At 40.8% G+C, this 14,212-nt stretch overlaps 1 protein-coding gene across 1 annotated transcript in view; it reads right to left on the minus strand.

Annotated features, from left to right (window-relative positions):
* Window positions 1–11,993, minus strand: part of MECOM (MDS1 and EVI1 complex locus) — a 194,496-nt gene extending 182,503 nt beyond the window's left edge. The window contains exon 1 of the mRNA XM_009333565.1: window positions 11,650–11,993. The gene's annotated coding sequence lies outside the window, so the exon portion shown is untranslated. The remainder of the gene's footprint in view (window positions 1–11,649) is intronic.
* Window positions 11,994–14,212: the final 2,219 nt, after the last annotated feature.

Raw genomic sequence — 14,212 nt, forward strand, 5'->3', positions numbered from 1 at the left:
GTCCTGTCAGGGCTGCTCGAGACCCACTTTGGAGAATTTCTTTGCTGTGGAAGGACTGGGGGCTCGGTGGTGGTGGGTTTGACGGGGAGGGCTTGGGGGATATCCCGGATGGGGTATGGCACGGGTGCCTCCAGGCTGGCTGGAGGCTTCCTGGCTGGATGGGACGAGGGCCCCATTTCACATTAATCCAGCTCTGTTTGGAGCCGTCTGCTATTTCAGGTCATCATTTCACTCCTCCTGACTCCCACTGCTGCGGGGCCATTAGCATGGGGACAAAAGCCGCTCAAGCACCTATTCTAAACCCATTCAAACTCAAAGCCACTAAAAATCACACCCGAAATTATACTGTTGCAATCAGCTAAATTTTATTCAGGAATGCTGGGGCTGAAAACCAGAATTTTCATCTTCTGCTTGTGCATTGTTGTCATGGGTGGTGGGATCAGATAGTCAAGTCTTAAAAATGCTCCAGAAGCACAAAAGTATTTGAATGCAAATGCCAAACAAGTCACACTTACCGAGCCAAATCCCTACCGTGAGGGTTTCTTTACACACACAGCAGCTTCTGTTAAAGTCATAATTTTCAAATAATTATTTAAACTAGTGTGAAAACAGGGCATAATTATTTCTGCCTAAAACATGTTTTATTCAGTTTCGCTTGCATTGGTGGGAGGGAACAGACTTTGAGGACAGAAGCTGAGATGTTGCCTTTTTCACAACAATGATATCCATCAAATTTAGGAGATGATTTGAGAAAAATCAACTTTTGAAAGGAAATAGTGGGGTAGGGGTTGAGCTGCTTTGCCAAGGGTGAAAGTGGTTGTATTTCAAGCAGAGGAAAGGGTATGGAGGAAGGTACGAGCAGACTCTGTCCCCGAGAGCAGTAAAACACTGAGCCTGGATGGACCAAGGGACACTGAAATGCTGACATGAGGAGAGCAGAGACAGGAAAGGACACCACAGAAAATTAAAATATACGCAGGCACTAAGAGGCAATCAGAGCCTGGTTAGCAGGCTGCGTACGTGGTCAATGCCAAAGACAAAGATGACCATCATAGCAGTGACCTGCTGAAAAATAAAGTGAGGAAGATGAGGGCCAGATATAAGGGGCAGAGATGGATGGGACTTGCAAATGATCCAGAAGAGGCTGGTCAGAAGGAAATTACAGGGTTTTTCACGAGGCTGAACAAGGATCCCAGCTGGCTGCAAGGTTTTGGGATGACATGGAGCATGGTAGCACTGACAATGGGAGGAGGAGGAAAACGGTGATGAAAGAAGAAAAGAGAGGTGTACTGCCTGGGGCCAGCTGGTGGAGGGAAATGCACTTTGAGACCACAGATCTTCAAACAAGTAAGAAAAAAAGGCCTCTTCTCAGTCTTAATTGGGGGAAATTGTAAGGTGTCGTCCTCTGTGCAAAAGAGAAAGTGTGTTTCGAAGGGCACAGCAAGGCACTGCAACACATGGCAGCTCTCCCTTATTGTACTGGGCATCAGCACCATATTCCTCTGCAGACACAGAGGATTTGGTAGGACCATTTCTGGTTTTAACATTAAAGGAAGGTAGGAAAACCTGGTTTCTCTCCTCCTTGTTAACTGCTCATTTGGGTGTCTACACATGTAGGTATTCCAAATATGTAGATGCCCAGTTAACACTAACAAGAAAAATTACTTTTTCCATGTTCACATGCAAATTTTGGCTTGTGCAGAGGTTATCGCTAGATGACTGCTGAAAATTTGGCTTTAAAGAATATTTTCTGTAAATGCAGTAATGCTGAAGCTTTCCCATACCCAAACTTCCATTTTCCCATCCCAGAGAGATTTACATTTTTGCACAAAATCAACATTACTGCCATGGTTTTGAAATACCAGCTGCTGAAAGCAACCGAAATACTATGACCACAACTCTCTTGGAAAACATGAATATTCAGATTTAATTTTGAATAAAATACACATATAGTCATAGCTACACTTTTTGAAAGTCAATTTACCACTTGAGGCCATTTCAAGAAGATAGGAGGGCATTGAAAATTATTCTCCAAAATCCTGAACAGATACACACCAGGTCTCCAATACAGCATGTAAAAACTCACCAAATCCAAGCCCATTTTGTGCAAGTCGCCAATACACTTCATCAAGTTAAGACTAAGAACACCACTTTGGGAAACCTACTATACACAAGAGGCCCTTTACACTGTAGGCTTCACCTGATGAAATGTTATGCCTTTTGTGGGATTTTTTACATCTTTCCACACTAAATGCTAGGACTGTACTTTAAAGGAAAGGCTACTTAACATTTGTGGTTTTTTCCAAATTAATGCTTATTATATGAGCCAAAATTAACGTGATCACATAAAATCAGCTGGATTGTGACAGCCTATGTCTTCACTCCTGCATGTGCCACCTACCATTCAGCCAGGAAACATGAGGGCTGTCACATCAATAAAACGCCATATTAATACTCTTTGGGGTGGAAATACCCTATTAGCCAATTATTGTTTTCTATTCTTTACTTCCAAATAGGTATATTTTTGTACCATTCTGACGAACACATCCCAACCTGCCGGCTTTAGCTAGCAGGAGTTGGGGTTTTTGTTTTGCTTTTAAAGTTTAGTGATATCTTTATTAGACCAAATGCCCAGATTTCAATGGTACTGTTAAATCATGCAGTGGTTTAAATGCCAAACCTCAGTGCTATATCCTCTGAAGTGCATGTGTTCATTTGGGTTAATAAGCGTTTTGCCATACACTAACTCCTGTCTTCATTTGCTTCTGTTTAATGACGACCATCTCCTCCCGCCTGCATGTATGCTCGTCTCTCCACCGCTTGTTGAGCCATCAAGACACACCTTTGTTTCATTTAGTATGCAATTTTCACCTCTGACCCAAGAAACTAGTCTTAGGCTTCCTGAACTTTATTGCCTGTTAATAGACTGCTGGCTCTCTTTTCAGCAGTCATAGAAATGGTGGACAGACATTTAATTGAAAAGAGGGACAAAGCTACAGCCTGAAAGGCAAAGTCAGTAGGGTTTAAAAAAAAAATAAATCCAGAAATAATGTTTGAGGAGCTTTGGATATTCTTTACAAGTTTGTGCCTCTTTACAGAAATAAGACAGACATCATTGATTTAATTATCTTCCCAGAGAACAATGGTATAATACTCTGAATTGTGCTAAATGATTGATCTGGTAATTCATCTTCTGCTAACAACTATCTATGCATTTTGTTTCTCTCCAGTCCTCAGACCGATGACATTAGCAGCAATGTCACGGAGCAGTCCTGGGCTTTCATAAAACACCCACAGATGCGCTTTCCTGCTAGTATTTAGGGACACATGGTTATAATTTTGTCTGTATTTCTTTGTCATAGATTACTTTTAACTACATCTGTTCAATTAAAATAAAAAAGAAAGACACAGCTAGAGTCCATCAGCTTTATATCAAAAGTAGCCTTTTAATGAAATAGGGAGATTTAATTTTGTAAGTGTTCTGACGAGTGAGAGATACCTTTCTGTTTTTTCAGAAGTTCTCTGTTTGGTGAATATTTAGGAAAGGACATTATTACAGCATAAGGATATTATTGTACACGGAAAGGCATTATTAAAAGTGATTTATTGTTCTGTGTTAGGAAACTTATAGGAAAAGTCTGATAATATATTAAACTTGTTTATTATGGACTTCATATAATTTTTGAATAATGCAGCTTTTTCTTTTGACAAGAGCAATAAACTCTGCTGGTATAGACATACGTTGATTATCCCAAGTCAACTGTGTTGCTTAAAGAAACATGCCCAAACAATCAGCTTTTGACAGCTGCATCTCTTGTTATTTACAATAGCCATCACAGTAATAACTCACCATTTCTATATTAATAAGGCAGTGAAATTTATTATGATGGTATTGAAAAGTTATTAAGTACTGCATCCCAAGTGACAAAGTACCACAGCACTGTCACTATCCAAAAGCAGTTGCCCATCCATCACAAAGCTTTCCAGATGGTCCTGCATCTTTATCGCTCCCAGGTTGGTGACATCACCTGTTCACCCACTCAAAATTGATGATGAAAGCAAACAGATCTATCTTACTTACATTTACCAAATCAATTTAATTTTACAGGCTGTGGCTTAGTGACATATTGACTGTTTTCCTTAATGGCATCTACTGTACTTAATGCAAAGAACTCATCTTTGAATCCTGGCTTGCATAATGTGGCATTTCATAATAAATTTTTTATAACATATTTATTTAATGGGAAGAATTATGATTGTTTGTCAGTTCTATTAGATGCAATTATTATTCTCTTCAGTTCTGTCTTTTTTGTTTTTCTTTCTGATGTTTTTCTTAATGGCTAAATTCAATTTACAGATTTTGTCTTTTAAAGGGACATCTGGCATATCTCGCAATGATTTTTCTTCATATTTTGATAATCTCACAGTTCTACTCCAACGTCAGCTTTTCTTTCAGCTTATTTAGTGCTATTACCTGCTTGGGCAAAGTGCTACTGAACTCAAATAAAATCTAACCGGGTCACGTCTGAGTAAATAATAACCATATTATTTTGCATAGGAATACAAATTCCTAAAACATCCCCCCAGTTCTGCTCTGAAGAAGGTAACAAAACTTCCTTCTCCCCCTCCTGCTTCTACATCCACTTGACCCTTATGGTTTCACTCTGCTTCCCTCAGGAGTTAATGCTCCTCCTGATTAAATTAAAACCTCAGTGGCTTTGTAGGGAATACATACACAGACCTACAGAGAGGTTTCTGTGGTTTTAGACCATACCATGAAATGGGTGATTTCCTGCCCCCAAGGTCAAGGACATGGTGGAGCATCCACCGTGGGTGGAGAAACAGTCAATTCTACAGAAACCATTTCAGGTTTAATTAAGACAAAGGTGCTGCCTCACCTTTATTATGCGAGATTTCACAGCCACGCCACACCAGCACCCGCTCAGCCTCCTGCGTTGGCCAAAAACCTCTTCCAGATGTTGTTGCCACATTGGCTTTGGGTTGGCTCAGTGACTTAATCAGCGCCGTGAGCAGCAGCCCTGGTGCCAGAGCCAGATCGGGACAGGAGCTATTTCTTTATTTTTCTCAGTTTTTCCTCATCTAGCTCCATAGACCTTCCAACTTTTTAAAATTCTAGATTTGTGTAGAAATAAGGAATATTCATTTTTATTTGGAAATCCCAAAACTTCCAAACTTTGAAAGGAATTTTAACAGATTATTTTTTCTCCAGAAGGGAAGGGCTAACAGCACCTCCCTTCTGGCAGCCGCTACAGCTTCTCAGCTACCTTATGTGGTATGGTTTTGAATGTTTTCTGGGAATAGCTCCATTGTAGAGCCAAAGAGGGAGCTTTGCAGTTCTTGTTCCTGCTCCCCTTCCAGTGAGCAGCAGCTTTGCCTGAGCAGGGGAAGGTTGTGGTCTTTGTCCAAAAAACAGGGCATCACGTCCCACTGACCTCACAATGTGAGACTCTGTTTAATCATGTTACTCAAAGAATTAGGAGAATTGAAGAATGGAAGTAAGGAACAGTAGAGAAAGACAACACTGGACTACTGTGTGTGTTGTCTCCATGTCCTAACACTCTTCCATCCTCATGAAACAACCCAAAGGACCAACAGCTCCCTTTTGCTGTCAAATATATTTAATTCAAACTGAATGACAAATCCACCTGCTCATATCTTGCTATTCGAGGACCTGATGTTTGCTCATTTGTAATTATAAACTGTCTGTCCTCTGAGCAGGGAGAAAACTGGCATTAACAACCAGGTAGCTGGTTGGGGTATACAACTGACATCGCCTCTTAGAGCAACACTTTGCTCATGAAGCATCTGTTCACCTTGCTACAGGACTCCTGTTGCTGCGGTAGCATCTGACTTTTAGTCACAGCCTCACCGCAAGACACGGATGCAAACAACAGAAGAATTCAGACGGGTAGCATTAACAGCACAGTAAGTAATGTCTTTTTTGTACGCAACTTTCGAGGGGCTGTCTTAAGCACCCTTGTGCATACTCACCCCAGGCAAGATATATGGGGTATGAACTCCATCCTATATGGCACTGAACACTCTGTCCCTAACAGAGAGCTTAACACAGCAGCTAAGCACGTGCTTAACTCAAACACCTGGGTAATCCTGTTGATGATAAGCCCATGCCTTAAGTGCTTTATTGGATCTCAGCCAGAGTGCTCTATGCCTTGCAAAGCTGAGCTCCAAATGGGATAAAACATCACCTATGTATTGAAGAAAAGGTAAGGATGTCACCCGCACCTGCAGCTGCCAGAAGTGGATGGTCTGTTGACCCGGGGCAGAATACACTATCTGCAAAACTGGGTTGGTCTTGTATTGATCAAAAAGCATCCCCTCCCCCCCACTATAAAACAAATTACTCCTTTTTCATTTCAAATAACAGAATAACCCACATTCCTATTCTTGGTTTTGCTTCAATAATAATTTTACAAAGGTTCCTGGAGTCCTCCTACTGCTGAAATCCATATGCAAGAAGATGTAGGCAAGGAATCTCCCCACTTTCAAACCACCTGGTGCAGTGTGGAGTTGTTTTGCATGTTAATGTTCTTAAAGACAGTTCAAGAAAAAGTTAGGATTTGGTCTGTAAGTCAGTACAGTGTGAAAAGTGTCAGACAACAGCAGAAAATTAAGGGTTTTTTATTTAACACTAGGATAAACTCCATATCCCAAAGAAAAATGTTGAGAAGTGACAAAGTCTTTGTTCCTTTCATTTTTCCCTTTTGCAAAAGACAATCTACTGCTCTCTCCCAGTGTGATTTCACTGACTACAAGGGAGTTACTTCCCTCAACACCGGCACTGTTTATTAAGAGTAGTTTAACATGAGTTTTAAGATGTGTGAATCCCATGCCCAGTTATTTAAAGATGCTACTTTTTGTTCTTATTTAAAAAAAAAAAAAAAAAAAAAGGTTTTCCAAAGGAGGACCCAAAAATGGGGGATAATATCGATACATAGAGCTGAATCAGCCAGTAACTCCCGTTGATTACAGTGGAAGTTTTTGGATGCTAAGAGCAAGAAAACCAAGCTATCAGTTTAGGCACTACAAGCTGGATTTGGGAGCATATACATTAGCTTCCAACTCTAAAAGCCTATACCTGTACATTTTGTAACTTATTATTTAATTTTCATAAAGATAGATGGTACACTTAGAATCCAGAATCTCAAATAAACCTAAATTTAAATTTTAAAAATGCCAAAAGAAAACCAAAGAGTGAGGAATTGAAACTTAAAATTTCAACTATTCCAGTCCCTATAGATCAATGGGAAGCCTTTACTCCAAAACAATTTTTAAGAAGTTGTCCAGCTTTCCCCAAAGATGCACGTCAAAAATGTTAGAGGAAAGGTAAACAAATAGGCAAACAGCCTCCTAATTTCCATTTAGAAGTAATACCATCAACTCAAACATACTCTACCAAATCTGAGATGTTTTTCAGCCTCACTGTCATGACAGGAAAATATACTCTGATCTATAAACAGATTATACACTGCTTTATAAAGCTCTAAACTATTTTTTACTTCTGTGACAAGTCTGATTTATTAGAGTTTATTGCTCCTGGTTTTACCTTCCTAGTAAAGAAATAAAAGTTTAGGATAAAAAAAGCTGTGAAGAAATTGCACCGATGAATGAGACTTTGAGTTTGCTATAGCAGTAAAAGACCTGAATTTGAATATTTGACGTACACAGGAAGAAGCTGGTCGAAGATAGGTGCATGTGCTTTAGTGACCTATTCAAAGGCTTTCTTTGAAATACTGACCCAGTTGTTTTTCATAGCAGGGCATGAACCATGATGAAATCACTAAATTTGTGTTCCCTTGCTTTTATTTAAAAAAAAATTACTGCCATCCCTTAAAAGCTTGTTTTCTTTGTTGATTAAGAAGCAGTCAATTTTCCCTTTTCAAACAACCACTGAGCAACAGCCTCCCGACCCCCTCGGATATTCGGGCTGCCGGCAAATACTAAAACCTCGGTGACAAACTGCAAAAAAGCTCGACCTTTCCCCTTGTCCGGTGACCCCCTGTTCGATTTGTACTTTAGCTAGCCAATACCTGATTAGATAATGCTCAGCTCTAGACCCACAAAATGAGATAAAATTCAAATTTATGGCTTTTCATTTAAACTGGTCTACAGCACTCTAATCATGATCCAAGCACAACTATATCACAACAAATTCTCTCTGTCCCAGAGTGTGTTTTATGGCTGAAGTATATAAATGGACACAATAGGCATTGTTTTGTTGTACTTGTTCTGACAAAACTCTGCGTCGATGCCATAGGAAGTCTTGCTATAGGGGAATGTAGGAACAGATCCCATGAAATTCCTCAGCCTTCTGCAGCAAGTCTTTCTGCATTGTCAACTGCCTGGCTGCAAAAGTTGACAGGAGCATTTACTCCAGCTTCCACTTCTCTCCCCACCACTACAGGCTAATCCTAGTACCAACTTAGATGGACATCAGTCACAAAAACTGGAAGTTAGAAGTATCCCACAGCTGGAAATACCCACTACTATGACAATCTTTTGCGGGGGAATTTAGCATAGTCTGTTATAAAAATGTCCTTTCCAAAAGCGTAGTTACAGTCCAAATTTGTGTGTAGCTATAAACATTTCCCTGCAATGTGTATGCAGAGCTTTGGTCTGAAATTTTCTAGTTTGAGTCTCTAGGCTACCTAGCAATCCTAAACAATTGCAAAAAAGGAGCAGATCTTTCATAGCAAAATCACTAATATATGCAGCATCAGAAAACAGCTAAGGAAGATGATCAGCTTTCCTTCCAAAAATATTCTATTATATTTTTGCTAATTTTCTTGAAAAGAGATTCTTCCTTCATTATCTTTGAAAGTCAAACGCCATTGTATGTTCAGTGTTTCACCTTAAACTCGGAAAAATGCAGATAAAATGGAAAGATTGATTTTTCCAATCACTTAATCACCCTCACTGTAGCTGCAATGGAGTCTATGCAAGAGAATTAAATAAGCACACAAACACTAGTGATGTTGCAACCCCACTATGTGTTGCTCTGAGCGATGCACATGTGAGGTGAAGAAATGAGTAAGCCAGGACACAGAAAAATGTTTTCTTTGGCCTGTGGGACCAGCGAGCGGTTTGAGCAGGTTGAGGGATCTCATCTTTTGAAGCCACCAGATGCAGCTGACCTCTCTAGCACCATGAACTATTCTAGGAATTACATATAATCAAACATAAAAGAATATCGTGACAGTAGCTACATCAGTGCAATTCACTCAGCATGCAAGTATCATTGTGGAAAAAAAAGATTTTAAACCCTCTCATACTACCAAGTCACTTAAATCCATAGTCAGTACCATACAGAAACTTTGGTTCCATTTAAAATATAATAATGAAATTTCACCTTGATATCAGCAACAGCAGACTGATTTCCCCATGCCTGTTTGCTAGGTGACTTATTGGCACCTGGCAGGAGAAATGCCCAATTTCACAGAAGTGTCCATTCAGGTAGAAAAATTAACACCAGAAAAGCTCATCTTCTCAAGACTGTACCTAAACCTCAATAAATGATACCTTTCCTTCACCTTTGACACTGCCTGAGCCCACACACCAGTAACAGCTTCTTTCTCCCTTTTTTATCCCAAGGCACAGGTCCAAGGTAGTGGTGGTTTCCAGAGCAGTGTGATGATGAGCATCTGGGCTGGGATGGGCACTGGGAAGGTCTTTTCCAACACTACCAGGTCCCCCACATCTGTCCTTTAGACTTAACCTTCACTACATGCCATTTTACTCATTGTGTAAACTCTGGTAACCAGCATTTCTTTGTCTCCCTTCAATTACAATAAATGTACTTAACCCATTTGTTGGAAAAATATTCTGTTTCAAGCTCCCCTGAGCACTGCAGAGTACTTCTAGATGAGTGGCCAAATTGCAGAGGGTCTCGACTGTTGATTTTGTGTGATTTTGCTCCAACACTTTTCAATAGCTTCTCCCCAGCTGTCCCAAATACATAACGCTGTTCAAATGGCATGAGTCCTGCAGCTTGAAAGAGATTCAGTCTGCCAGCTGGGCTTCCAGCACTATCAAGACATGCATTTCTTTTATGGATTTCATAGACTCCAAAATTCTAAATATTTTAAGCAGGAAAACTAGTCTCTCATATTGCAGTATATTATCAACATCTAAGGGTGTGAAAATCAAGATGGGTTTCCCTCAATATTAGTGGGGCTATCCTGCACTATACCACCTGAGGAATACCCTAAAAATACCCTAATTTTGGTATATGTTAAACCTGCAAGTACAGCCGTGTCTCAGCAGTTTTGCTCCAATTTCTGTTATCAATATCTGAGCTTAATTGCAGTGTGGTTAAAAGTCACATTTTATGGCTTCCTGGTGCCTTTTTCAAATAATAAAGATTTCTCACTAGCAATTATATTGCATCAGAGTCTGTTAACTCAATAGAGTGCTGCCAAGCCTGTAATTTCTCATGACACTATTCTGTCATATTGTCACAGGTCTCACCAGAGTAAACAACTGGATGGAAAGTTTGGAATAAACTCACTGAGTATTTATGGACAGTTAAGAGCAAATCAAACCTCTATTTTCCACCATACCTGCAAGGCCCTACTCCACAGTGAAACTCCATTTATCCCGGGAAAATGAAGCTCCCAACTCTCCAGAGGTCAGTCGTGTCCCTGGAGAGCCGGGCAAACTCTGCACTTCTCCCCTTACCAGAAAACCAGGAAACGTACAGATGGAAAGCTGAGATTGCACTCTCTTTCTACAGCACATTGTTAAAACTATGAATAAAACCATGCAAGAACGTTTGTTACATCATAACACAACTGGCAACGTGTACCACTTGAGCCCTGACCTGACCATGGACCTGCAACTCAGCCAGCTCCACAGTGATATCACAGTGAGGAAAACACATTGCCCCCAAAGGCAGCAAAAGCAAGAGGCAACTGCTGTACTCACCAAAGGAGGCCTTGAGCTCCTTCAGGAAAAGCAACATTTCTCAGAGCATCTGCAGAAGTAACATGAGCCACATCATCCCCATGTGTGCTAGGTTTGACACCAGCATCCAAACATACTTTCACCGAATGAATGGCAAAATTCCCATTAAGTTAAATGGAACCAGGATCAAACCCCCACCTTTCGAAGTCCCTGAGTAGCACAAGGTTCTGCAATAGCAATTTTAGCCACACAATGTTAGATTTTAGGGCTCTTCTAACCATTGTTGACAGAAAGTGGTGATGCACAACCCTGAAAGCAGCACCCAGTCTCTTTTCAAATAGATAGTGCAGTATCGTTTGCAAATCCTTCACCCACAGGCATACTGCAGGACTGCACAAGAGCAGACTAAAAATGGTACAGAAATGTTCCAACAACACAACTTCTTTCTTTCCTTCCCCAAAAGAAGCACCACCTGCCAATATCCACCCAGACAGATTTCATGCATGAAGAGCAACAATAATTCCTGCCTTTTTTCTTTTTTAATTTACACTTGTTTCCATCCAGAAAGCCCAAAAGGCCACAAAGCAGTCTTCGTTCACACAAATATCCCCTGGCTGCTGCAGGACAGGACTCAAATTCTGCAAATATTTCTGTGTTTATAGACACACAAGAGAGTTCAACAGACCAAAAGAATGTAAAGTGTCTTACCTCCCAACCGTAACTAGGATCTTTAAGGTGTGGCCGCTGCTCTCCTACAAAAGGGCCAAACTTTTCCCCTGCTTCAATCTTCCTTTTGGTCCATATCCCTAATCCTGCTCCAGGAATGTTGGATTCTCGGAGCTCAAACTCTGAAGGAATGGGAATGTCATCGGGAATGTATATCGGAACCTTGTAAGGAGAGCTCTCCTTTGACGTGAAAGCTTCGCTGGAGGTTGCTGGAGAAGACAGCTCTTGAATGTTGGCGGATGTTGGACACTGGATATTTGCAGGCTCTCCATCAGCTTCTGGCGCTTCCTCCAAAGGAAGTTCAGGAAAGCTTTCATACAAACATTCATCACCTGGAAAATAAAGCCAAACAGTAGGATTTGAAATATCCTGACAGATTTTGTATATGAAACCCTTTCAGCCTGCACATGAAATGGAGAAGACAGTTTGGTAGGCGGGTGGCACCTTCATCAATCACTAGTCCCAGAGCAGAGACTCATCCTGGAAGGAGCTGAGTCTTTTCCCTATTGTAGGCCTGGGGGTACACAGTGTTTTTCTCAATATTCCTGACATCAAAAGTGGTTTACATCATTGAACACAAGTGAGGGAATTGCATACAGATGTATGTGCAGGCACACCCTTTTATCCGGATATAGCGCTTTGCCTTGCATACTCTTTGAAATTACAATTGAAAGCCAGCATTATATGTTACAACTGAAATCTAAGTGAAGTGAAAAGCAGAAAAGCTCTACTGGTCTTTCAGAGAGACAGATTGAACCTAAAGTAGCCAAAATTAAGTTTGATGGCCTCCAATTAGTCTTTGGAGGAAAGGATCCAGTCTACCACACAACTCTTGGCAAGAACTTCAACTGATGTAAATCAGTGTCTTACCATTGACCTCCAAGAAACACAATGGTCTAAAATAAGTTCAGGATCCAAGCAGCACCTTATAGAGAACATGAACGTTCTCCTCTTACAGTTGCAAAAAAAAACCTGGGGCAGATCCAAAACACATTAAAAAAAACCCTTCATCTCTGGGGCTTAGCCAGCAAACAAAAAAAAAAAAAAAAAAAAAAAAAAAAAAGAGAAGCTCACTATTTTTGACAACTCAAAATGTAAGGCTGATTGTAAATTCCTTTTAGTCAAAAAACTCTGAGTGACTTCAGCAGGGGCTTTAGCTGCACCAGCAATACAGTACTCAACCCAATAATACATGCAAAAGGAGCAAAAAGGCAAATGAAAAAACTTCTTAATTATTTACATTCACTTAACTTTATTAAACTTACCGTACTTTTCCTACATACCAGAACTCATTCCACTTAATTCTAACCTAAATAGGAGGTGAGAATGCTGTTCTCCAAGGAATGAAGTTGAGAGATCAGGTATTTAAGATCTGAGCATGAGGATATTTGCATAATATGGTTGGCCCAGAAATTAAAGTGTTACGCTGGGCTTGGTGTTCAGAATGACTCCATTTCAGTGAAGAAACAGGAAACTTTAAAATGTTCTTTCAATTTCTTGCTCATTTAAGAAACTATCCATGGTAGATTAGCACTGTATGCCTTTTCCACTGGAAACTGGTCATAGCCCATTATCTCTCACATCTTTGTTACATATTATCTCACAGTTTTATATCTGTACTTTCATGCTTCTGGTACTGCCTAAGACAAACACTGGGACATAACAAATCATTTGAATAGATTGCTCCCATCACATGACTGGCAAACTGGATTCTTCATCTGTGAGCAATTTATTCACAGCCATGAACTATTTTTCTTTCTTTTATGTGGCACTGACTATGACCTCATACATGTCACAAGAAAGTTCAGCTACCCATTCCCTCGGCCTCTGGTTTGGCAGACGCTCCCTGCACTTTAACGATTGAATTCAATATTGATTAGTTTGTCACTTTCCTAATACCTGGCACTCCGAGAAGTAGAAAATCTTGACTGACTTTACCATTTAGCTGAGAAGGACACACAGAGGGATTTTCCATTGCTTGTGCTTCAGAAATCCTGCCTGTCATAGCTCAGCGGTGCCAAGCTTGGCAAAAATGTTCAAGGGCTCATGAAAGCACTGGTGCAGAGAGCTTGCTCTGTGCCTAACATGTACGAGCCCATGCCCACACTTTCCTGCCCAGGGCTGACCCACAGCAAAACTCAACCTGGACTCCAAGGAACAGGAAAGAAGACATGAAAAAGGTAGGGATACAGCTCCACCTGAATGTCACCATTCATTTCACCCTGCACTGAAACAACCACATTAGCAGCCATCTCTGTTATGCCATGGCATTGCTGCTGCCCCCAAACATGGGTCTGCCCCAGCGTGGTGGCACAGGCGAGAGAGGTTGCTCTATGCCTCCTGAGCATCCCCGAAATTCTGATGCGCTCCCTGCCTTCATGGGCTGGCAGCGATGCTGCGTCCACCCAGGGCAGGCTCGCTCCCATTCAGATGTCTTCCCCCAACCATTTAGATTGCAGCCCTGCCTAAAAGACTTCAGCTGTTTTTGAAACAGGGAAAAAAACCAACCTAACCCATGTATACACATGGGGTGCAGGAAGAGAAA

This window comes from Pygoscelis adeliae, unplaced genomic scaffold (assembly GCF_000699105.1).
Source record: "Pygoscelis adeliae isolate BGI_AS28 unplaced genomic scaffold, ASM69910v1 Scaffold220, whole genome shotgun sequence".
Taxonomy (NCBI): Eukaryota; Metazoa; Chordata; class Aves; order Sphenisciformes; family Spheniscidae; genus Pygoscelis; species Pygoscelis adeliae.